Source organism: Arachis hypogaea, chromosome 14 (assembly GCF_003086295.3).
Source record: "Arachis hypogaea cultivar Tifrunner chromosome 14, arahy.Tifrunner.gnm2.J5K5, whole genome shotgun sequence".
Classification (NCBI taxonomy): Eukaryota; Viridiplantae; Streptophyta; class Magnoliopsida; order Fabales; family Fabaceae; genus Arachis; species Arachis hypogaea.
Window position 1 is genome coordinate 70,049,575 of NC_092049.1, and position 5,610 is coordinate 70,055,184.

Consider the following 5,610-nt stretch of genomic DNA (forward strand, 5'->3'; position numbering starts at 1 on the left):
ACTGAAAATTAAATAGGATAAAAAGAAGAGAATATACTATAAATTCCAAACTATCAATGAAACATAGCTTCAATCATATGAGCGGGACTTATAGCTTTTTGCCTCTTGAATAGTTTTGGCATCTCACTCTATCCATTGAGGTTCACAATGATTGGCATCTATAGGAACTCAGAGTTCAGATAGTGTTATTGATTCTCCTAGTTCAGTATGATGATTCTTGAACACAACTATTTTATGAGTCTTGGCCGTGGCCCTAAGCACTTTGTTTTCCAGTATTACCACCGGATACATAAATGCCACAGACACATAACTGGGTGAACCTTTTCAGATTGTGACTCAGCTTTGCTAAAGTCCCCAATTAGAGGTGTCCAGGGTTCTTAAGCACACTCTTTTTTTTGCTTTGGACCTTGACTTTAACCGCTCAGTCTCAAGTTTTCACTTGACACCTACACGCCACAAGCACATGGTTAGGGACAGCTTGGTTTAGCCGCTTAGGCCAGGATTTTATTCCTTTAGGCCCTCCTATCCACTGATGCTCAAAGCCTTGGGATCTATTTTATTTGCCCTTGCCTTTTGGTTTTAAGGGTTTTTGGCTTTTTGCTCTTGCCTCTTGGTTTTAAGAGCTTTTGGCTTTTTCTGCTTGCTTTTTCTTTTTCTTTCTATTTTTTTTTTGCCTGTTTTTTTCTTTTTTTTTTTCTGCAAGCTTTGTTCTTTGCTGCTTTTTCTTGCTTCAAGAATCATTTTATGATTTTTTAGATTATCAAATAACATGTCTCCTAGTCATCATTCCTTCAAGAGCCAACATATTTAACATTCTTAAACAACAACTTCAAAAGACATATGCACTGTTCAAGCATACATTCAGAAAACAAGAAGCATTGTCACCACATCAATATAATTAAGCTAAGTTCAAGGATAAATTCGAAACTCATGTACTTCTTGTTCTTTTGAATTAAAACATTTTTCATTTAAGAGAGGTGATGGATTCATAGGACATTCATAACTTTAAGACAAAGTTACTAACTACTAATGATCATGTAATGAAGACACAAACATAGATAAGCACATAACATAGAAAACGAAAAACAGAAGAAATAAGAACAAGGAATGAATCCACCTTAGTGATGGTGGCGTTTCCTTCTTGAGGAACCAATGATGTCCTTGAGCTCTTCTATGTCTCTTCCTTGTCTTTGTTGCTCCTCCCTCATTGCTTTTTGATCTTCTCTTATTTCATGGAGCATGATGGAGTGCTCTTGATGTTCCACCCTTAGTTGTCCCATATTGGAACTCAATTCTCCTAGGGAGGTGTTGATCTGCTCCCAATAATTTTGTGGAGGAAAGTGCATTAGAGGCATCTCAGGGATCTCATGGAAATGAGCTTCTTGCGCCTCTTGAGCTCTATTACTGGGCTCTCTTGCTTGCTCCATCTTATTCTTAGTGATGAGCTTGTCCTCTTTAATGAGGATATCTCCCTATATGTCAATCCCAGCTGAATTGCATAGGTGGCAAATGAGGTGGGGAAAGGCTAACCTTGCCATAGTGGAAGACTTGTCAGCCACCTTGTAGAGTTCTTGAGGTATAATCTCATGAACTTCCACCTCTTCTCCAATCATGATGCTATGGATCATGATGGCCCGGTCTATAGTAACTTCAGACCGGTTGCTAGTGGGAATGATTGAGCATTGAATGAACTCCAACCATCCTCTAGCTACAGGCTTGAGGTCCAATCTTCTTAGTTGAACCAGCTTGCCTTTGGAGTCAACCTTCCATTGAGCTCCTTCTACACATATGTCCATAAGGACTTGGTCCAACCTTTGATTAAAGTTGACCCTTCTAGTGTAGGGGCGTTCATCTCCTTGCATCATGGGCAAGTTAAACGCCAACCTCACATTCTCCGGACTAAAATCTAAGTATTTCCCCCGAACCATTGTAACATAGTTCTTTGGATCCGGGTTCTTACTTTGATCATGGTTCTTGGTGATTCATGCATTGGCATAGAACTTTTGAACCATTAGGATGCCGACTTGTTGGATGGGATTTGTTAGAACTTCCCAACCTCTTCTTTGAATTTCATGTCGGATCTCCGGATACTCATTTCTTTTGAGTTTGAAAGGGACCTCGGAGATCACCTTCTTCTTGGCCACAACATCATAGAAGTGGTCTTGATGGGCTTTGGAGATGAACCTTTCCATCTCCCATGACTCGGATGTGGAAGCTTTTGTCTTCCCATTCCCCTTTCTAGAGGATTCTCCGGTCTTAGGTGCCATCAATGGTAATGGAAAAACAAAAAGCTTATGCTTTTACCACACCAAACTTAGAATATTGCTCGCCCTCGAGCAATAAATAAAAGAATAGAAGAAGAAGAAGAAGAAATATGGAGAGGGAGAGGGAGATGTGGTTTCGGCCAAGAGGGGTGTAGAAGGGTGTGTTGTGTGAATTTGATGAAGAATGGAGGGCTTTATATAGGGAAGGGAGGGGGGGAAGGTTTCGGCCATATGGGTGGGTATGGGTGGGAAATTGGTTTTGAATTTTTGAAGGTAGGTGGAGTTTATGAGGTAGGTTTATGGGAAAGAGTGGGTGGATGTGAGTGGTGAAGAGGTGATGGGGAAGAGAGATTGAGGTGATTGGTGAAGGGTTTTTTGGGGAAGAGTGTTTATGGGGTTGTGTGAAAGAGAGTGGTGAGAAGAAGTGAGTGGAGGTAGGTGGGGATCCTGTGGGGTCCACAGATCCTGAGTGGATCCTGTGGGGTCCACAGATCTTGAGGTGTTCAAGGATTTACATCCCTGCACCCATTAGGCATGTAAAAATGCCTTTGCACACAACTCTGGGCGTTCAGCGCCAGGTTGGTGGCCATTTTGGGCGTTCAGCGCCCATTTGTGTGCCATTTCTGGCGTTGAACGCCAGAACCATGCCTGTTCTGGCGTTCAGCGCCCAGAAGCTGCCCATTTTGGGCGTTCAGCGCCAGCACCATGCTCTGTTCTGGCGTTGAACGCCAGACAGATGCTCCTCCAGGGTGTGATTTTTCTTCTGCTGTTTTTGATTCTGTTTTCAATTTTTATATTTATTTTGTGACTCCACATGATCATGAACCTACAAAGACATATAACTAAGAAAAATATAGTTAGATAAATTAAAATTGGGTTGCCTCCCAACAAGCGCTTCTTTAATGTCAATAGCTTGACAGTGGGCTTTCATGGAGCCTCACAGATGTGTAGAGCTTTGTTGAGACTCTCCAACACCAAACTTAGAGTTTGGATATGGGAGTTCAACACCAAACTTAGAGTTTGGTTGTGGCCTCCCAACACCAAACTTAGAGTTTGACTGTGGGGGCTCTGGTTGACTCTGCTTTGAGAGAAGCTTTTTTTGCTTCCTCTCCATGGTTGCAGAGGGAGATCCTTGAGTTTTGAACACAAGGGAGTTCTCATTCCATTGAAGGACTATTTCACCTCTGTCAACATCAATCACAGCTCTTGCTGTGGCCAGGAAAGGTCTTCCTAGGATGATGGATTCATCCTCTTCCTTTCCAGTATCCAGGACTATGAAATCAGCAGGGATGTAAAGGCCTTCAACCTTTACTAACACGTCCTCTACTTGTCCATAAGCCTGTTTTCTAGAACTGTCTGCCATCTCTAATGAGATTTTAGCAGCTTGCACCCCATAGATTCCCAGTTTCTCTATTACAGAGAGGGGCATGAGGTTTATTCCTGAACCAAGGTCACACAGAGCCTTAAAGATCATGGTGCCTATGGTACAGGGTATTATGAACTTTCCAGGATCCTGTCTCTTCTGAGGCAATGTCAGTTGATCCAGATCACTTAGTTCATTGATGAACAAGGGAGGTTCAACTTCCCAAGCATCAATGCCAAATAATTTGGTATTCAGCTTCATGATTGCACCAAGAAACTTGGCAGTTTGCTCTTCAGTAACATCCTCATTCTCTTCAGAAGAGGAGTACTCATCGGAGCTCATGAAGGGCATAAAGAGGTTCAATGGAATCTCTATGGTCTCTAGATGAGTCTCATATTCCTTTGGTTCCTCAGAAGGAAGCTCCTTATTGGTCACTGGACGTCCCAGGAGGTCTTCCTCTTTGGGATTCACGTCCTCCTCTCCCTCATTGGGTTCGGCCATTTTGCTTATGTCAATGGCCTTGCACTCTCCTTTTGGATTCTCTTCTGTATTGCTTGGGAGAGTACTGGGAGGGATTTCAGTGATCCTTTTACTCAGCTGGCCCACTTGTGCTTCCAAATTTCTAATGGAAGACCTTGTTTCATTCATGAAACTTACAGTGACCTTAGATAGATCAGAGACTAAGTTTGTTAAATTAGAAGTATTTTGTTCAGAGTTCTCTGTCTGTTGCTGAGTGGATGATGGAAAAGGTTTATTATTGTTAAACTTGTTTCTTCCACCATTATTAAAGCCTTGTTGAGGCTTTTGATCCTTCCATGAGAAATTTGGATGATTTCTCCATGATGAGTTATAGGTGTTTCCATAAGGTTCACCTAAGTAATTCACCTTTGCTATTGCAGGGTTCTCAGGATCATAAGCTTCTTCTTCATAAGAAGCCTCTTGAGTACTGTTGGATGCAGCTTGCATTCCATGCAGACTCTGAGAGATCATATTGACTTGCTGAGTCAATATTTTATTTTGAGCCAATATGGCATTCAGAGTATCAACTTCAAGAACTCCCTTCTTCATAGGCGTCCCATTACTTACAGGATTCCTTTCAGAAGTGTACATGAACTAGTTATTAGCAACCATGTCAATGAGTTCTTGAGCTTCTGCAGGCGTTTTTTTTAGGTGAATGGATCCACCTGCAGAAGTGTCCAGTGACATCTTTGATAGCTCAGACAGACCATCATAGAATATATCCAGGATGGTCCATTCTGAAAGCATGTCAGAAGGACACTTTTTGGTCAACTGTTTGTATCTTTCCCAAGCTTCATAGAGGGATTCACCTTCTTTTTGTCTGAAGGTTTGAACATCAGCTCTAAGCTTGCTCATCTTTTGAGGAGGAAAGTACTTGGCTAAGAAAGCCGTGACCAGCTTATCCCAAGAGTTCAGGCTGTCTTTGGGTTGAGAATCCAACCATAATCTAGCTCTGTCTCTTACAGCAAAAGGGAAAAGCATGAGCCTGTAGACTTCAGGATCTACTCCATTAGTCTTAACAGTATCACATATCTGCAAGAATTCAGTTAAGAACTGAAAAGGATCTTCCGATGGAAGTCCATGAAACTTGCAGTTCTGCTGCATTAGAGAAACTAATTGAGGTTTCAGCTCAAAGTTGTTTGCTCCAATGGCAGGAATGGAGATGCTTCTTCCATGTAAATTGGAATTAGGTGCAGTAAAGTCACCAAGAATCTTCCTTACATTATTATTATTTTCGGCTGCCATCTCCTTTTCCTGTTCGAAAATTTCTGAAAGGTTATTTCCGGATTGTTGTAATTTAGCTTCTCTTAATTTTCTCTTCAGAGTCCTTTCAGGTTCTGGATCTACTTCCACGAGAATGTTCTTATCCTTGCTCCTGCTCGTATGACAAAGAAGAGGGCACAGAAAAATAATAATAATAATAGAGATCCTTTATACCACAGTATAGGGATCCCTATGTGAGTA

General features: G+C 41.7%; 1 non-coding gene across 1 annotated transcript; it reads left to right on the top strand.

Moving 5' to 3' along the window:
- Positions 1 to 4,887: 4,887 nt before the first annotated feature.
- Positions 4,888 to 4,995, top strand: LOC112745760 (small nucleolar RNA R71). The gene has a single exon (XR_003173672.1). It is a non-coding gene; the product is annotated as a small nucleolar RNA R71 (small nucleolar RNA).
- The last annotated feature ends 615 nt before the right edge of the window (positions 4,996 to 5,610 follow it).